At 41.3% G+C, this 19,947-nt stretch overlaps 1 non-coding gene across 1 annotated transcript; it reads left to right on the top strand.

Moving 5' to 3' along the window:
- The first annotated feature begins 843 nt into the window (after positions 1-843).
- Positions 844-962, top strand: LOC138693900 (5S ribosomal RNA). Its single transcript, XR_011330585.1, has one exon. It is a non-coding gene; the product is annotated as a 5S ribosomal RNA (ribosomal RNA).
- The last annotated feature ends 18,985 nt before the right edge of the window (positions 963-19,947 follow it).

The following is a 19,947-nucleotide window of genomic DNA, read 5'->3' as shown; positions in this document are numbered from 1 at the left end:
ACCGGCCCTTTTAAGGGCCACAAGTTATTCATAACAGAGTAGATGAATGAAGAACAACAGCGGTTCCCACCGAGTGAAAATTTAAATAATCACCCCGATAACACTTCTAGGATAGATAATACATTATAGGCAGTCCATGGGAGACTTGGATCCACGAGGCAAATTCGTTTCCTTAATAGTTTCGTACGACTTATATGAGAGCGCGGTGTCATTCCTACTCACTTGGCAGCATTAATTGTTGAGGGAAAACAACTTAGAAGGTAACTTGTCGACCGCGGGCATAATCCTTCCGCAGGCCACTACTGAGAATCTGTGGACATACGGGTAATCTATCTTTATTGAAACTCGGGTTCATAACATACGACTGATACTTTATATATCTGTCACGTAATCCATCAAGAGACAAATGTCCCCCCCCCCCTAGTCAGTAGCGAGCTTCAGTCCATTCGTAGTAGCCGCCGGTGCAAGAAGTGAATTGAAGTTTGTGTGAAGTTCCGTAGTATGGCATGAAAATGATGTCGAAAATCCGACTACAGTTCCACAACCATGTGGTTGAAAGGAGGCTCCGCTGTTGAACAACAATCCACCTGTGGCTTAACTTAGAATGCCGACTAGCTGTTTTATTAATCCCGTGTCAATCCAGCAGTGTGTGACGTTGAAACGTAACCAAACTGCCGTTGATAGATAGATTTATCATCTATCCCAATGACATCCAACGAGCTTGGTAATTTAGGTACAGAGTCTAAGCAGGCAGTTTACGTGTGTGTGTGAGCGAGTGCAGGTTTTATCGAGTGCACCCCAATCCCATCGTCCTCAAGTGCCTACAGATTACGCAGTTTCATCGGCAACGGCCATACCATGTTGAAAATACCGGTTCTCGTCCGATCACCGAAGTCAAGCAACATTGGGCGTGGTCAGTACTTGGATGGGTGACCGCTTGGGAACACCACGTGCCGTTGGCGATTTTTTTTTTTACGTCACTATTTCCAGCGTGTTCTAATAAGACTTATGGGATATTATGTTCCCTTCCCTATTCCAGCTATAGCTTGGATGATGACGCCGCTGCATAATTGTAGAGTAATTGATAATTCTTAAGTACTTGCAGCTCCGTATTGAAACTTATGACTGGTAGCATATTCATATGAGACGGTTCACTTCTCTGCGTTTTCTCGAAGAAGGGAATATGTATTCAGGGGATTGTGAACGTACCTCGCGCTCTCCCTAGAAGTTAGAGACATTTTAGGTAAAGAATGTAATATACTGTACATATATGGCTAATTAAAATCCCATTAGTTACTACATTTCAGTGGGTAGTACAAATTCCATAATGAAAATATCTCTGTCCTAGTAGTTGTATCCTTTAAAGAAGCTCGTTGTTTTCCCATGATGAAGGGCAGAACTTGGTCGGTAGAAATTTAAACAGACTGCATTATCAGACCAGGCGTTATTTCAATATCAGCGTTTAGTTTAGGAAATATAGCAATAGCGGAGTTGGGAGAAGTAGTTATAGCATGTACAGTAAGTATAAACAGTTCGCTGTACTGTACAGTGAATATAAATATTTGAATGTACGATGGCAAAACATCAGACATACAGTACGTAGCTCACATATCTTAAAAAATAAATAAATAAAAATAAAGAAGACATTCTGAGGAGTGAGTGGAAAGTGCATATTATAATGAATATTTTTAACTCTCAGTTGACATTGAGAGAGAAAGCCATGCATCGGGGAACCGGTGACTGTTTTTGCGTTACCTTCTGCTATTGGCGTTGTTGGTTAGTAACGAATGAAAGAGGTAGGACGCGGAATCAAATGTCAAAAAACGATAGGGAAATAATAGTAACTGGTTGTATTTCGATCGAGCTCGGCGTGCTGATTCACCAGTGGGGTGTTTCACAAAGTTTACAATCTTTGGAAATTGTGAACTCTGTTTGTAAACTTCTGTTTCACAATCTTTGTTTGTAAAGGTGGACTGTACAAAGGAAATCAAATCTTTACGAATGAAATTTTGCGCTCTTTACAAGTGATATGTTTGTTTCACAACGAAGGAGTAATTTTACAAACGTGTAAACTAAACTTTACTAGTGAAGTTAGCACATTTTCTACAGTAGCCCTGTTGAAATAGCTTCTAATTGTGAATGAAAAAAATAAACACATATGTATAAAATCAATTTTATAGTAACAGGGTACCATTAAGAATTACACTGAAGCAGTTGTGATGTTATTGAGTAGTTCTAGCGACTCAGACGAAGATTTTGCATTTAGGCCTAACGTAGAATTTTCCGGCCACGTTCGTATCATTGTACGAATATTAATGAAAGGTTTCGAATGAATCCCGCGCTATACTTCAGAATACCGCGTTAGTTCTTATATACGAGGAACGTATTTAATAAATACTCGCACTTAAAGAAGAAAAACTTTGCACCGAAAACCAATCACTTAATAATGCAATGTCGGCATTACTTACGCAGTATTCTGAAGTCGTTCCGAATCCCATTTCGCTGTAATCTCTCCTACAAGATATGGGACATCACATGCAACATCTGAAAGGGAAAAGTGGTGCCCTAACCACAAAGCGAGAACTGCATTGGTTGCATAGTAGCTCTCAGTTCCCTGCGTTAGCAGATAAGAACGGAATTTATAAGATTACAGTGTGCAAAAGTTCACACATGGTAGTTGATGTTGTTACAAGATTGAAAAAACTCGAGGCGGGTTATTGATCACCGAATGTGCTTACTCGGGCAAAGGATTTTTATGCTCCTCCTGCTGGGTTCCCTAATGTTGGCGAGGTTATGGATGAAACAATAAAATATACTGATGGACCAGCAGAGAGCGAAGTTGATTTTAATGGATGGACATGTTAGCTGCTCTATCAACTGCATATAACTACGTGGGTCAAATCCATTATTTATCAATTATTTGAATGAATTTCGCGCTAACTTTCGTCAGTTAAGTCGTAGGCTAATTAATGCATTGGTATGCTCGACCAATTGCATGCCGCGAAACTCCGTTGTCGCCGATGTAGCAAAATCTAAATAAAATATATATAAAAAAATATAAACATGTCCATCGATAGTTCTAAAATTACAGCTACTTTACCTCTGATCCTTAGTGATTTTTGTAAACTGTCGTTGGCGATTTTGTTCAACCAATTATGCGTATTTGTAAGTTTGTTTCGCCGATTTTGTAAAGTTCGTTAAAACATACAAGTGAATAAGATTGCATTGTGAAACACAGTTAACAAGCATATGTAATATTTCCGTTGTTAATTGTATATTGTTAATTTGTAATTTGTTAGCGTTGTGAAACATGCCCCCATTTACCTTTAGAGGTAATATCTACATTAATATTTAGTTAAAATTTAAAGAAATTTTAAACGAATGGAAGCTGCATTTTAATTCACCCCAAATTACTATGTTCCCTTTCAGATTATCAGCTGTTGTTGTTGTTGTCGTTGTTGTATTGTAAGTTCTCACTTATTGTTAGCTAGCCGTACCCGTTCGCTCCGCTCCACCTGTTAGAAATAAATATAAAGTAATTACATAATTAAAATAGGACGACTGATCCATGGAACAACTTTTACAACAGCGCAAGATAATCTGCTTCGCATATTACCCAATTTTTTTTTAGCACTGCATTTATTGCATATATATTTTATGTATTTTAACACGATTCAATTGAGCATAGTTAAAATATGAATTATTAAAATAATGGATTGCCAAGCTAAAGTACTATTACTGCATACTAAATCAATACACTCTCGTTGTTCGTTAATTCTCTGAGATTAAAATGCGTGTACATAAATATTATTTTAAGAAATACAGAAAACGAATGTACAAAATAGCCTATCAAATTTTCTGTGCATAAGAAGCTATTTTAATCTTACCTGTCCTCGATTTACTCAGACGTTACTGTAATAACATTATAGCATTATGTCCATCTAGAGAAACTACAGTTTCCAATGGTGAAATAATAACTAATTATACAAATCAGTTAATTTACGAGCTTGTGATATTACTTCATACAAACACAGAAACATTCCCTGTAGGCTATGTTTAATAGCTTTCGATTGTTTGTTGATGTCCAAGGCCCCTGTTTCGATTGTTGTTGTCCAAGGCCCCTTATAGACGAAGTCATTTGTTCTTAATTCATTGCACCGTCTTAGATAGCGTTATTTTAATTTTAAAACTCATTTATCTCATTAAATATCAGTCCTATCAAAATGTTGTAAAAAAATAAAACTTAACGGAAATCATTTTTAAAGGAACATCTGTTATGTAACATTTTTTCTCAAATATCAATAATAAGCGAGATATTTCGATTTATTTAATTAAGGCCCCCTTATAACCCCCCTTTTAAATAAAGTATTTCGAATGCCATATAGCCTAAAATCTAAGTTACAACAAACTTAATTTATATTCCAGTTTTCATATAAATCGGTTCAGCCATTATCGCGTGAAAAGGTAACAAACATACAGACAGACATACAAACAAAATTTTCAAAAATGCGATTTTCGGTTTCAGGGTGGTTAATTATATATGTTAGGACCAATTACTTTTGGAAAATCGAAACTTACCAGAAAAATTTCGGCTACAGATTTATTATTAGTATAGATAGTACGAGATACGACCGCAATTTTGTACGACTAGTGTAATGAAGGAATGCAAAAAATTATTTTGGAACTTTGCAATGTTAGTCTATCATTAAAATAAAATTAAATCTTAATTCGTCCCTTTTGCAGGAGTCTTCTTCATCCAGTATGTTGTTGGCTGATATGGAGGAGGAGGGGGGGGGGGACATGCTCTAAAGGGATAAAATTTGCTTAGCAAATCGATATGGTGACTAACGCTTGCAATGCGTCATAGCTATAATTGTACTGCGCGGTAATTTCAGAGTAATAAGAGTTCAGTTCAGGGATCTGCTAATTTCTTCATATTGTGTTCGGCAATGGAATAGTACCGCAGTAGCATTAAGAGGTTTTTATAATTTGAACTGATATGTGCAGGTATATTGACCCCCCCCCTCCCACCGCTGGCCGACGCGGACTGCAATGACAACAGTAAGCCACACGTCATACGTAAGCCTTTCTTCTTCTTCTTCTTCTTTGCTCGCCTGGCAAATACAGTCTTGGATTTCACATATTCAATTTTTCACAGTCCCAACTCCCTTGCATGGACGTGTTTTCACGTACCTTTAAAGTTTCTCCTCTCATTCATTCAGTCTATTCGCAAGCCTGAGGGTTTTCCGTGGTTTTCCCTAAGGAGCTAAGACAAATGTAGGGATGAGCCCAGAAAGAAAAGGGCATTCACTTCCTTAGACCCTGGTAACTGCTCTTTCTAGAGGAAGGAGGAGGAGAAAGAAACCCCCCCACCCCCACCGACGTGGACTGCAATGACAACAGTAAGCAACACGTTATATGTAAAGCCTTTATTATTATTATTATTATTATTATTATTATTATTATTATTATTATTATTATTATTATTATTATTATTTACAATGGGACTAAAGGTGGTGTAGATACACTATGTCAAATGTGCCACAATCTTTCCTGCAATAGAAAGACGAGGCGCTGGCCACTAGCAATATTTTACAACATGCTAAATATTGCAAGTATAAATTCATGGATAATTTATAGTTAGAAGAACTCAGAAAACAATATCAAGAAAACAATTCATTTTCCAATTGTGTGAAGAGCTGACAAAACCGTGGATGCAGCACCGCTTTGCACGTCCTACTTTACACCGATCTCTGCGGGCAACAATTGAAGAACATCTGAACATTGCTGTGCAACAACAATGCCAGGTAATGCAGCCAGATGGTGAACGTACTGTTTGCTATAAATGTCCTGCAAAGAAGAGGAGAATGATGACAACATTTTGTGGACTTTGCAAAAAGGGGTTCTGCAGAGAACATCGCGCTGTTGTTTGCACTAATTGTAAATAGGACAATAACATGAACGTAAAGACTTTATGACAAACTTAAAATTAAATGAACACTAATGGCTACGAAATGTGTAAAAGTTGTTAAATGTGTGATATTGAGTTGATTTCAGTTAATTAAAATGTGAGTAGTAAAAATTACGAATGCTTACCTTTAACATGAGTACAGTGATGATTACCTGTCTAGGGTTAAGTAGTCGCGTGGTGAGTTTAGGAATTCCCAGACCACCTCTAAGATTGTTTAAAATAAAGGTATTGTAATCGTACGTTTCTGTCTTTTGTCAATAGTAACGTTGACCTTTCTTTTTCGAGAAAACAAAATCTGTTGTACAGTTAAAGGTACTGAAATAGTAAGAAATTTTCTGAAATCCCCACGCGTTTGCAAGTGTAAGTCTCTGTTGTAACCTGTTGATTTACGAGAGACTGTGTGTGCTTTCGTACAGTGTTTCTAAAATGTGCAGTAACGAGTCAGAAATCATTGGAATGTAGTGTAGGTGTGTTTGTTATAACCGGGAATCAATCCGCAGTACTTGACCAATCAACTACGGGAAATATCAGAAAAATTGGCAGGAGTTAGCAAGAAAAACAAAGGTAAAATATCACGTGAACGAGCACCGATACCGAGCACTATGTACAATATACCCTAGAGAAAAAGACAAGAAAACAAAAGTCAACCGCTGCAAGTGTTACGAAGTGGTGTGTGAAACATATAATGAAGAATGTCTGCGGGAAGCGCATCTAGTGAGATAAAGGGTGAAATGGAGGATTCTGCTAAAAATAAAGAAAGGAAGAAAAATGTTTACAGTTAATACAAGTATTGTTTTCTCTTGTGGGTTTATGTTTAGTATAATAGATGTGTGTGTGTGTGTGTGTGTGTGTGTGTGTGTGTGTGTGTGTGTGAAAAAAGTGAAAAAAATAACAGGTCTGTAATAATAATAGTTAATAATTCTGTAGTTCACTGCAAAAACTGTATAGCCATAAAAGGACAGATGATAATAACGTTGTTATCTTATTCTTGCTGCTGTGTAAGCCTAAGTTTCCACGTGAGGGATAGAAGAGACATGACAACATATAGCATTACAATTTGTTTAATGTGTATAAATTTCTTTAATACTGATTTTTCTCAGAACAAGCTGTGTGAGGGTTAAAGAGTTCTTGCACTGAAGCTCAGAATTATTATTATTATTATTATTATTATTATTATTATTATTATTATTATTATTATTATTATTATTATTATTATTATTGTGTGAAGAGTTGTATCGGAAGTGCTTTATAGACTAAATTAATAATTTCTATCTTAACTGAAATATTTACATTATATTTCACACAGTATAGTTACAGGTAGCATAAATTCAGATAATGGTTTTTATATGGGAATCTACTTCTTGTGTTTAGAGGCTACATTTATACAGAGTTAATAATTTCTCCCCTATGTAACATATTTCCATGAAATTTTATACGCATCTATGCAAAAACGAATTATGCTCGTGTAATTAGGGAATTAGGGAAAAATTAGTTTTTCTGATAATTTTTAATGTTTTAATAGAAATTATGCTCCTAAAAGATGACTAGCCTGCCATATTTTTCGCAGTTGGTAACAAAATGCTAGATTCATGGATATACTCCATAATTTAGTTGTTCATTATATGTTCAAGAAGTGTTGAATTTTTCTTGGAGAAATTAAGCTCCTTCATCCAGACTCTGAAAAGTGGCTGCTGTCGAATTCGTAAAGCGCCACCAAGAGATGAATATAACATCTAAGTTTGCAGGATGTAGCAGCTAAATTTTAAGCCGTATAGAGTTTAATATTTGATTAATGTGTGGGTAGAAGAATTGAAAGTTAACTCAGGTTTACTTGTAATGCACAGCCTGTTAAATATGTCGTAAAAAAAAAAAAAAAAAAAAAAACTAGTTGCACAAATCTCAGTAAACGTGCCAATTAAATGAATGCTAACGTATTATAGATTGCTTTTCGCGTATTAAATGAAAGTACACATCTTGTCCTATGACCTCCATAAGGGAAGGTTTAACAGTATAAAACAGCCACTGACCCCACGAACAAAAATCAACTGAAGAGCGTGACTTTAAAAAAAAAACTCATGTTTTGTCCCACCTCTTACTGATATTGATGTTTTGTATGCTGTTGTGCACAATGCCTAGCTTTTGTTTAAGCCTAGATATTACTTAAACTTCGGTTATGATGAAGTTGATTTTCTTACATAGTTTTGCGTTCTGGACAACTGTGCGCCGGCATCTCTCGGAACATCCGAGATCAGGTCCCTATCCCCTCCACCGCAAAGTCAAATAGCGTCTGTCACTTGATTTTGAATATTAAACAAACATACCATCACGGCATTTCCGTTATGGCATCTGGTGTCATCAATAAGCTACAAATAAAGGAAAGAAAGAAAGAAAGAAAGAAAGAAAGAAAGAAAGAAAGAAAGAAAGTAGCACAGTCACTGTCCTGAACAAGGTACGCAAGTATTATTTTAATTAATGCGTATCGCCTACCAGCCGCCGAAACTATTCGACAGGAGAGTGAATATCCTACACGGTCCTGTAAAAATGTTCTGAATACACTAAATGACGTGTAATTTTTTTTCTATTATTAGGACAATTGAACGTGTCATTGCTCCTGCGGGTTGCTTTGTTTCACACCACAGAGAATTCAGGTTCTCAACCCCCCGGGATTCTAGAGATAAGAGAGCGATGAGGTTAAAGGAGTAGGCGTTTGTTCGTGTTTTTGTTTTTACTTTAGAAAAATTGCGAAACGTGACGCAATAGCGATAAGTTTTATGAACAAGTTTGCTGAATCGACCAATTGAAGGTAATTTATATTTTGCTAAAGAAGAGAGGAGATTAATGAAATCAGTTATTGTAATAATCGTAGTAGATTGAAGGAATTGTTTGTATTCAAACTCCTTTTTGAAATAAGCTGCTCGGATGCTTATCAGGGTGACGGTTATAAATGTTATCGTAATACCCACCCGAGGTCACAAAGGTCACAGTCTTCCGCTTGTCCTTTCCTAAGCAGACCACGTCTGTACTATCGAAAATAATGAGTCACAGTTATAGTTTCGTGAAAGTAAAAAATGTTAGATAGGAGACAAGTAGCTACTCTTATACAATCATAATCACATTTTGTATCCAATATAGTATAAACGAGCTACATGTAAGTACTGTGTAAAGTTTCATTAAAACAATATATTATATATGAGACAAGTCACTAATTTTTGTCAAAACGCATCGTCTATAAAGGGGTAGTTTCTCCTCTTATACAGTAGTGACTATAGTGCGAAGTTTCATGGAAATATGTCACATTTTTAGTCCAGCTAGATTTGCTTTCTGGACCACTTTGAGCCTTGGCGCTTGTGATCGGTCGGACGGAGGATCACTCGTCCCGGCGGCGTTAACCCTTAATTTGGTAAATATATATAATGTGCAATATTATAGAACTGTGAAATTTTTTTTTAATTTTCCTAAGAAACTTTGTTATCCATCGTTCTATTAAAAAATTGTTTATTAACCTATAGGATACATTGCGATATTTGTCAAACAGGCTGTGGGAAAATGCTGATACGGTGAGGAATGGAAAGGGAGAAACCATTTATATTATTGAGGTGACCTTGAACTGAGGGTAGTAGGAACGAGACCTGGAGTACGGTACAACCGGCTCTTCCGAGAAATAACTAGTGGCCCTGAAAAGGGCCTTTTTGCGGGCAGGAGTACCTTTGTTAATTCAAGCCCTCTCGCCGCGGATGCGCCTAGCCAGCTGAATATCCTTGGGCATAATGGTCACGCGCTTGGCGTGGATGGCGCAAAGGTTGGTATCCTCGAAGAGACCGACGAGGTATGCCTCGCTTGCCTCCTGCAAGGCCATTACGGCTGAGCTCTGGAAACGGAGGTCGGTTTTGAAATCCTGAGCGATTTCACGCACCAAGCGCTGGAAAGGCAGCTTGCGGATGAGGAGCTCGGTGCTCTTCTGGTAACGACGGATCTCGCGAAGAGCAACTGTACCAGGGCGGTATCGATGGGGTTTCTTCACGCCTCCAGTAGCCGGTGCGCTCTTCCTAGCGGCCTTCGTTGCCAGCTGCTTTCGTGGAGCCTTGCCTCCCGTGGACTTACGCGCAGTTTGCTTCGTACGTGCCATCGCTTACTCCTTAGTCCTCGCAACCCAAGTTGACGCAATACAGTCGCCCCCGCTGCCCCCAAGAGGGGTATTTATGTCTTCGCCCGTTGAGAAGCCACGCCCCTTCCGTAATGTGATTGGTCCGCGGGTTTTAGTATATAAACCAAAAAATGACCCGCCGTCGAGATCACTTTTAACCTTCGTCACACGAGCAACATGACTGGACGCGGCAAGGGAGGCAAGGGTCTTGGCAAAGGTGGAGCGAAGCGCCACAGGAAGGTTCTCCGAGATAATATTCAGGGCATCACGAAGCCGGCCATTCGTCGTCTCGCCCGACGTGGAGGCGTAAAGCGTATCTCCGGCCTCATCTACGAGGAGACGAGAGGTGTTCTCAAGGTCTTTCTGGAGAACGTAATCCGTGACGCTGTAACATACACCGAGCACGCGAAGCGGAAGACAGTCACGGCCATGGACGTGGTATACGCCTTGAAGAGGCAGGGGAGGACTCTCTACGGGTTCGGCGGTTAGACTGCCTACACACGTCTGCTGCCGAATCCGTCGGCAAAACGGCCCTTTTCAGGGCCATAAAATCCGTCTAAAAAGGGCAGTAGTTGTCGAGATTAATTTAATTCACCTTTACTGTGTGACCACTAGCTCAACAGGCCAGTGCGGAAAACAGAACTTATTTCGTAGGGGCACTTCAGTATCAGCAAAAGACGTTGTAAGAAATGCCTCTCCGTTTTTCAAATGGGTCTGACCCCAACGCTTGGTATATCAAGTGGAAAGACCGGATTCCTCTGTGAAGCCTTGCTCCTCGGATTATGTTACCTGTTACTGTAAACTTCTGTAAGTCAATAATCACTGTCCGAAGAATTGGTGGGTAATATGACAACGCAGGTAGGCAATGCTCACCAGACCGTAACAAGGAACCGAGGGGATTGACACATACTGAACATCACATCACCACGTTTTTGCAATGCCAACTTTTAGGTCATAGGAATCCAGTGTGGTAAACACTGGGGAGAAGAGGTACACATCGCATGTCAGAACACAGGACTTCGTCCTGTCAGACAACTTCCACGTATAGCTTGCGTCATTTCGGTTCGAACGAAACGACAGAGAGAGGGGAAATTCGAACGCAAATTGTCAAAGCCTTCGATTCCTACGAGAAGGTCATGTCATCATCTCAGTATTGGGGTTCCTGCGCGTGCGGCCAATATGTGCACCAACAAACAAACGCATTAGGAACTCTATTATAACGCCGTAAGTTGTTCACCAGTTATCGATTTCTTATTCAAAATTAGTTTCATTCGTAGTATGTAGTAAAGTAAACTAGTATATTCAAACGTATATGTCTAAAACCACGATGGGCACCAAAGAAGGGGACTTGTGATTATTTTCACGATAATCTCCATTACTCTAATATGATAGAAATATATTACATAAATTTCGAAGCCAACTATGTACTTTGGCATCATCATCTAATTTAATTCGTATTGTGTTAAATTATATAATAATAATGAAACCTTTCTATATGCATCAGTATAATGTGTTATCACACAATAGCCTAGTAAATGTACAACGGTTTCAAGTACTTCAGTGCGAACCTGGGACAACGACATCGTTCAGAGCACAAAATTACAGAATGATGATATTAAATCAGCCCACCGGTATAGAGAGAGAGAGAAAGTTGACACGCGTAATGAAATTACATTACGAAGCCGTGAGAGAGGATTAACAATACTGGCTATTTCTGACTTTTGTGAGGTTAGTGGGGCCCTTAAAAGGGCCGTTTTACGGAGAAGGGGCTTAAGCCTTCTTCTCGGTTTTCTTCGGGAGGAGAACCGCCTGGATGTTGGGCAACACACCACCCTGGGCGATGGTGACGCCGGACAGGAGTTTGTTCAGCTCCTCGTCGTTGCGAATGGCGAGCTGTAAGTGACGAGGAATGATCCTAGTCTTCTTGTTGTCACGAGCTGCGTTGCCAGCCAACTCGAGAACTTCGGCCGCCAGGTACTCCATCACCGCGGCCAGGTAGACTGGCGCACCGGCACCAACTCGCTCTGCGTAATTGCCCTTACGCAAAAGACGGTGGATACGGCCTACCGGGAACTGCAACCCAGCACGGCTGGATCGAGACTTTGACTTTCCCTTCACCTTGCCTCCCTTTCCACGACCCGACATGATGCTACTCCTACTTGCAGCTGTTTAACTACAAGAACGACGCCTCGCCCGGTGTCAGAGTTGATTGCTGGCAGAGCCAGCGGTCGTTTTAGGGTCTTACATTACAATGCCCTCTTCGACCGTGAGTGCTTGTGAGTGCAGTGTTATTAGAATGTTGGATATTTAGGGCTTTTATGAGATTGAGGTTGAGACGTGGAAAGAAGACAGGTGGGTAGAAAGTAAGAAAGAAGATTTAAGAAGCAGATTTTAAGTTCTGATTTGTTGTTATTTGAGGAGTAACCATGAACTATTTGTGATGTAAATTATTTACTGGGCTTGCGTGAATTTTGAATGTATTTATTTATTGTTTAGTTATTCAACGGTAGCTATCATGCATCACTAAGCAGTGGTGAGGGCAGTCACAATTTGTTTATATTGTTGTTATCCTTGTGTTTGGGCGTTGGAATTTTGACTTCAGCTATCCAGCAGTCGGAGTGATGTTCGCTGGTACGTTATGTTGTGGGTGGGGTGTTTGATTTCGATTTCCTCTCGTTGTAGATGAAGGTGGATTATTAATTGTATGTGTCGGGTTCTGGTCCATGACATATATGTGCATTCCTCAACGATGGCATTCTTGTGGAGTATTTATGGGAAACAGGCCGCGAATTTGCCGATTCCGGGAGACGAGGGGTGTTGTAGAGAGGGAGAGAGGGGGGGAGAGTTTAATGGTTATTTTGTGGATTGAAGTGATCTTGATAGGCTTGTAGGAGTTTTTCAATGGTTGTGTTCTTGTTGGTGTGTGGAGGATTGTTAAACATATGTTGTGTGTATGAGCGACGTAGTGCGAAGTGTGTGTATTTAGTGACTGTTCGGATTAGGTGTGTGGAGAGTGGTTTCGTTTTGGTGTGGATGTATACTGTGTCGTTTCTGGTATGTTTGGGTAGTCGAAATATCTGGCGCAATAATTTCCTTTCACGGGACTCAAATTTCTTTTGTGTTGAGGGTGAAGATTGCAATAGAAAGTAGGAGGAGTAGGTGCACTGGGATCGAACCAGTGCTTTATATAGGTGTAGTAATGTGTTGGCGTGGCAGCCTTGTCGTCTAATGCCGCTTAGGTAGCTTACTGCTTTAGTGGCTTTGTTGTATTTGTCCCATATTGTTTGCGCTATTGTAGTCCAAGAGAGTTTTGATGTGAGTGGAATGCCTAGATATGTTACTTTGTGTTGGAGTGGTATTAATGCTTGTCCGATTGTAATGTGTTGTCTGTTTGTGATTCGTGATTTTAAAGAGGGGCGGAAGACACAGGTTTGGGTTTTTTCGGTGTTGATGGTAATTCTCCAGGTGTTGGCCCACTCAGTGTACTGTCTCAGGGCGTTGTCTATTAGTACCCTGGCGGATCGTAAGCGGGGATGGGTGGCCCAGAAAGCAACATCGTCAGCAAACTGTGCCAGGCCCACTTGATTGTTGTTGGGTTGAGGGATGTCAGATACATATATGTTATAGAGCAGGGGGGAAATCACGCTGCCCTGGGGAACTCCTGCTTCGATTTGGAAGGTGCGGGACAGATCTTGTCTGCCAAGACGGACCTGGCCAGATCGGTTATTCAGGAAGCTGGAGATCCAGCGTGTTATTTCGTGCGGAAATTGCATGTTTGTTAATTTATATCGCAAGGCGTCCAGCCATACTGTGTCAAAGGCTCGTCTGGCGTCGAGCGCTACCAAGATTGAGTAATGTCGTTTAGAGTAGGCCTCCTCAATGGGGGTAAGTACCCGTATCAGCTGATCAGTCGGCTGGACTCCCGGTCTGAAGCCCGCCTGAGAATCGGGAATCATATTTCGGTCGCGCAGGTAAACCTGCAAGCGTGAAACGAGTACTTTCTCCATTAACTTGGCAATAGTCGGGGTGAGGCTTATGGGTCGGTAGTTGGCGGGGTCTGAGGCGTCTTTACCAGGTTTTGGAAATAGAAGTATGTGTGAATGTCTCCAGCGTGTCGGAGCGTGTCCAAGTTTCAAAGAGAGGGTGAAAAGACCAGCAAGAAAATTAAGGGCTGTCGGCGGGAGTTGTTTAAGTGTTTGGTATGTGATACCATCAGGTCCTGGTGCTGAGTTCTTGCATGTTTGGAGGGCAAGTGAGATGTCTAGTATGGTGATGTCATCAATGATGGGGTCGTCGGTTGATCGTGGTGCTGGTGCTGGGAGTGGATTATAGAGGATATGATGGTTATTGATATGATCTGTGATGAAATGGTAATGATCTTGGTCGAAATCTGGATGTATAGGTGTTGTGTGCGTGTTGGATAGAAACTGTCGGAAGGCTTCCAGTTTGCCTGGTGTGTCAATAATCGTTTGTTGTCTGTTGCGTAATGGGTGGGAAGTATATTGGTACTTGCCCCTAATACGCTTTATGGTTTCCCAAAATCGCTTGGGAGCGTTTAGTCTGTCTTTGTCGACTTTCTGAATGAATTTGTCCCATCGTCGCGTCTCGTATCTCTGTATAGCGTCTTTGACATCTTCTTGTAGTGAGCGGTAGAGGCGTCTGTCTTCATCTTCATGGGTGCGCATGTAGAGTCTGTGTGCTGCTCTTTTTGTCTTTATGATTTTTAAGATGTCTGGAGGTAGTGCACGGCGACGGTCAGTGGTATATCGTTTTTGTGGTATTGAGTCTTGAATAGCTTCATTAAGCACCTGTACAAACAAAGTCTCTGCGGTGTCTAAGTCTTCGTGTTTCGTGATTGGAAAATGAGGGAGTGATTTAGATATGTAATCTTTGAATTTCTGCCAATCAGCGTTACGATAATCTCGCATGTATATAGCTTCGTTTACGGGTTGAGAGCGGTAAAAGGGGCAGGCAAGTTTAATTTGTATGGGTGCGTGATCTGAATTTAGAGGGGGAAGGACTAGAGTATTGATGAGTCGGTTATGTAATCTGGGAGAGATGAATATTTTATCAGGAGTTGTAAATTGTTGAGTAGGAGTTGGTAGGCGTGTGGGGGCAGGGAGTGGAACTTGTACTAGGTTGAGACTGGGTAAGAGCGTCACTAGGTGGTTGCCTTTGGTGTTCCGATTGTTATCATGGAGGAAGGGGTGGTGGGCGTTGATATCTGTGGTGATTATGACATTTGGAAGGGTGTGAAGGTAACGCAGGAGTGTGGATGGGAGTGGATTAGCTGGCGGAGAGTAGAAAGAAGCCACATGCATGCGAGAATTTCCTATGTGGATTTGAATTATTACACATTCTTGGTCGTCGAGGTGAAGGGGTAGGGGAATTTGAGTTGTTGTCAAGTTTTTGTTAGTCATAATCATAACTCCTCCTCCTATCGTAGGTCTGTCGCGTCGATATATAGTGAAGTCTCTCATAGTAAAGCGGTCTTTGTCTCGAAGGTGGGTTTCATTTAAACATATGATTTCGGGTTTTTGCTCTTGGATGAGGTGAGTGAGTTCCGTTCTGTTGTTATACAGGTGCCTAATATTGCAATGAATTATCGTGATGTCATGTCGAAGTAGGATGGACGCCATTATAGTGGTATTAGGTTGTTGGTGAGAGGCTGTTTGTGGTGTCTAGGTGCCGTGAATTTCCTGAGGGGCAGGGTAGGGATTGGTAATCCGCCAGGGCTCGTTCTATTGCGCCACCTATCATAGTTTGGACTTTCTGGACTATGGGCGTGATTATTACATCTATATTGTTTCCATAAGGTGCAACGCTGACTTTTCTATTTATGGTCTTTTTGGCTGTGGCATTTATAGTGGCTGTGGTATTTTCGAGTCGTGAGGGTGGGGTCGTGTTTATTGTTGTGGCTGTGATAAATTGTGTTAAATTGTTGATGGCTTGATTGATTTTTTCGTCAATGTATTTTTCAATGCGGGTTATGTGGATGGCGATACGTTCATCTATAAAGTTGGCGATTTGTTGGGGGGTGGGTAGATCATTTCTGTCGGTTTTTTGTGGTGTTGCCAAGATCTGAGCAAATGTGTGGGGTTTGGGACTGTTGGTGGTTTCGTTTGGTATGTTGGATATGTCGCTGTCGACGGAGTTGAGGGTTGGGAAATTGATTGTGTTAAGAGACGGGGGCTGGTTTGGGGGTGTCATTTGGCTGGGTTTAAGTGGCGAATCAATATTTTGTTTCCTAATGAATGGTCTGTAGGTAGGTTCATCGGGGAGTTGGATTTCGCGTGGATATAGTGGACAGTGCATCTGTCCTGTATAATGTCCGTCTCTATTACAGGTGGCGCAATGATGTGGTCGATCTTTATGTGCACAGGAAGTGCCAATGTTCCCACAGTGAAAACAAACTGCGGGGTTTGTGCAGTTTTTCTTCTCATGCAGATACTGATGACAGTTCCTGCATGGAATATGGCGTTTTCCTAGTTTGGGTGGTTCACAATGATATGTTCTGCCCCACAGTCGGAGGCCATCGCTGAGAAGTGTCGATATGGTGTTCGGGTTTTTTGTGAAAATGCGAACAAGGGGCGTTGGTCCGTAGCTATTTCTTATTCTTGTGATCCTAGTGTGTTCTAAGTTGATGTTTGTCATAGCAGCTGATACTGTTTCTATATCTATTTCCGGGGAGATTCCAGTAGCAACTAGATTGGTTTCTTTGGCGTAAGATTGAGCACTCTCCGTATTTCTGTTCTGTCTGTTAATTTTAATTGCATATTCTGCGTTGGGTCCGAAAGTGTTGGGTGGGTAGGAGGAGATGAATTTATCTAAGTGCTCTTGGTTTTCGAAAATAAGAGTTGTTGAACTGAATTTTTGCGACCAGGTTTGTCTAGGTGGTGTGATTTGAATTTTTAGGCAATCTTGATATATGATGGTGGGGTTGTTTTTGTGTAGATCTTGGTTATTGATACGCATAGCTACGCGTGAGTCAATTTGAGTTGCAGCAGGCGGTGGTTGCGTTTGTGATATTCGAATGTCTTTGCTAGGAGTGGTTTGATTATTTGCATTTGATGTGGAAGGTTGTGGCGTGATTTGATTGGGGGCAAAATTAGGATTCGTTTGGATTGGTGACACGGGGGATTGTAGGTCTTGGTGTACTGTGGTGCTTTGAGAGGGAAGTGGCAGAGACGATATCAGATTTTCTAGTCTGTATCGTAGTTCTCTGTTATTTGTTTTGAGTGGAGTTTTTGCGGTAGGGGCAGATATTTCTTTGGTAGCTGCATTTGGTTTGTATTGTCTTTGAGCGGGTTGTGAGAGCCAAGGAGCTTGCAATTTAGCTTGCTCCGGAATCATGTACTGAGTTTTATCACTAGGCCCAAGAATTGAGGGTGGAATGTACTGTGTAAATTTTGAGAGGTGAGCTCGGGTATGGAAATTTATAATAAGTAGGTGTTCATGGTGTTTATACCAGCGAACATGCACACGAATTTGGTTTAGAACTTTTTTGAGCTCTGAGGCACTATAATTATATATTATTAGGGTTGTGTTTGCCTCTGATTCTGTGAAAGCGTCAGGCGGTGACTGCTGGTGTAGTAGACCTGGAAAGGGATTGTCAGTGGATGGAGTGTTTACTGACAAATCCTCAGCGGAGTGAGAGCGGTTTTTTGAGGAGTTGTGACTGCCCTTACCTCTGTCTGCTGGTTGTGTTGCTCTGCTTTCAGGGTTGTTGTTATTCATGGTGGCTCCTCCTTTTGATTTGTGTTGGAGTTATGATGCACTATTTGGTTGAAGATGTAATACGTAGCACTAAACACTGTAATTGACACTGCGGCATTTGAGGTATATATTGGAGAAAGAGATAAGAAAGGTTAAACTAAGTCCAGAAATGAAAAGACAAAGGAGAATATTTGGAGTGTAAAGTTTCGTTGACACTATTTAGTTGGTTCACTCACTGCACGTTAGATTGTTTTATACTATGAGCACACAGAGCACTGTTTAGTTTTCACTAGCAGAGAGAGTGAAACATGACTGCACGCATAGTAAATGTCTTGCACTCGAATACACTTGACGTGATATAAGATTTAATACACGCCCAAATTGTCAGTCACTCGGTATGCTACACTGTGTTGGCTTCTCTCTAACTGGAACAATATTTGTAGTAAAGGTGCGCTACAACTAGATGGAAATTTCCGCAGTAACGTCCTATCGTTAAGCGGAGAGAACTGTATATCTGGATCGGTTAACTAGTGGTCCGTACACTAGCACCACACTAGAGATGTTAACAATTGAAGAGTTCACTCGAGGCAATGGCACAAAAACACACAGTCTTGAGGGTTTAGTCACTTGCGTACGGCTTCTCTAGCACTAATGATCACTACTCAGTGGCCACACTGTAGAGGTTCCTCCTTCGTAGCTAAATCTCCCACGGTAACCTTCACTTTTACGCCAACGTCAATAATCGACAGCGGACCAATCGTAAAGTCACAAACGTTTGCGCTGTTTCTATTGGCTCGCACTGGGAAGGCAGTACGGCATTGTCCCTGCGACTTAAATATTTTTCTCCCTCCGGGCTCATCATCAGACGAGCACCATGCCCCCCAAAGCTTCCGGAAAGGCTGCCAAGAAGGCCGGCAAGGCCCAGAAGAATATTTCGAAGGGCGATAAGAAGAAGAAGCGCAAGAGGAAGGAGAGCTACGCCATTTACATCTACAAGGTTCTGAAACAAGTTCACCCAGACACGGGAATCAGTTCAAAGGCTATGAGCATCATGAACAGCTTCGTTAACGACATCTTCGAGCGCATCGCCGCGGAAGCTTCGCGGCTCGCGCATTACAACAAGCGGTCGACCATCACCAGTCGGGAGATCCAGACAGCCGTCCGTCTCCTGCTACCCGGTGAGCTGGCCAAGCACGCCGTCAGTGAAGGGACCAAGGCCGTCACAAAATACACTAGTTCCAAGTAAGCGGGAGTGCTTGCTAGGGAATCAGCAACCGGCCCTTTTAAGGGCCACAAGTTATTCATAACAGAGTAGATGAATGAAGAACAACAGCGGTTCCCACCGAGTGAAAATTTAAATAATCACCCCGATAACACTTCTAGGATAGATAATACATTATAGGCAGTCCATGGGAGACTTGGATCCACGAGGCAAATTCGTTTCCTTAATAGTTTCGTACGACTTATATGAGAGCGCGGTGTCATTCCTACTCACTTGGCAGCATTAATTGTTGAGGGAAAACAACTTAGAAGGTAACTTGTCGACCGCGGGCATAATCCTTCCGCAGGCCACTACTGAGAATCTGTGGACATACGGGTAATCTATCTTTATTGAAACTCGGGTTCATAACATACGACTGATACTTTATATATCTGTCACGTAATCCATCAAGAGACAAATGTCCCCCCCCCCCTAGTCAGTAGCGAGCTTCAGTCCATTCGTAGTAGCCGCCGGTGCAAGAAGTGAATTGAAGTTTGTGTGAAGTTCCGTAGTATGGCATGAAAATGATGTCGAAAATCCGACTACAGTTCCACAACCATGTGGTTGAAAGGAGGCTCCGCTGTTGAACAACAATCCACCTGTGGCTTAACTTAGAATGCCGACTAGCTGTTTTATTAATCCCGTGTCAATCCAGCAGTGTGTGACGTTGAAACGTAACCAAACTGCCGTTGATAGATAGATTTATCATCTATCCCAATGACATCCAACGAGCTTGGTAATTTAGGTACAGAGTCTAAGCAGGCAGTTTACGTGTGTGTGTGAGCGAGTGCAGGTTTTATCGAGTGCACCCCAATCCCATCGTCCTCAAGTGCCTACAGATTACGCAGTTTCATC

Source organism: Periplaneta americana, unplaced genomic scaffold (assembly GCF_040183065.1).
Source record: "Periplaneta americana isolate PAMFEO1 unplaced genomic scaffold, P.americana_PAMFEO1_priV1 scaffold_24, whole genome shotgun sequence".
Lineage (NCBI taxonomy): Eukaryota > Metazoa > Arthropoda > Insecta > Blattodea > Blattidae > Periplaneta > Periplaneta americana.
The sequence above is the reverse complement of the archived record's forward strand: the minus strand, read 5'-3'. Positions and strand labels throughout refer to the sequence as shown.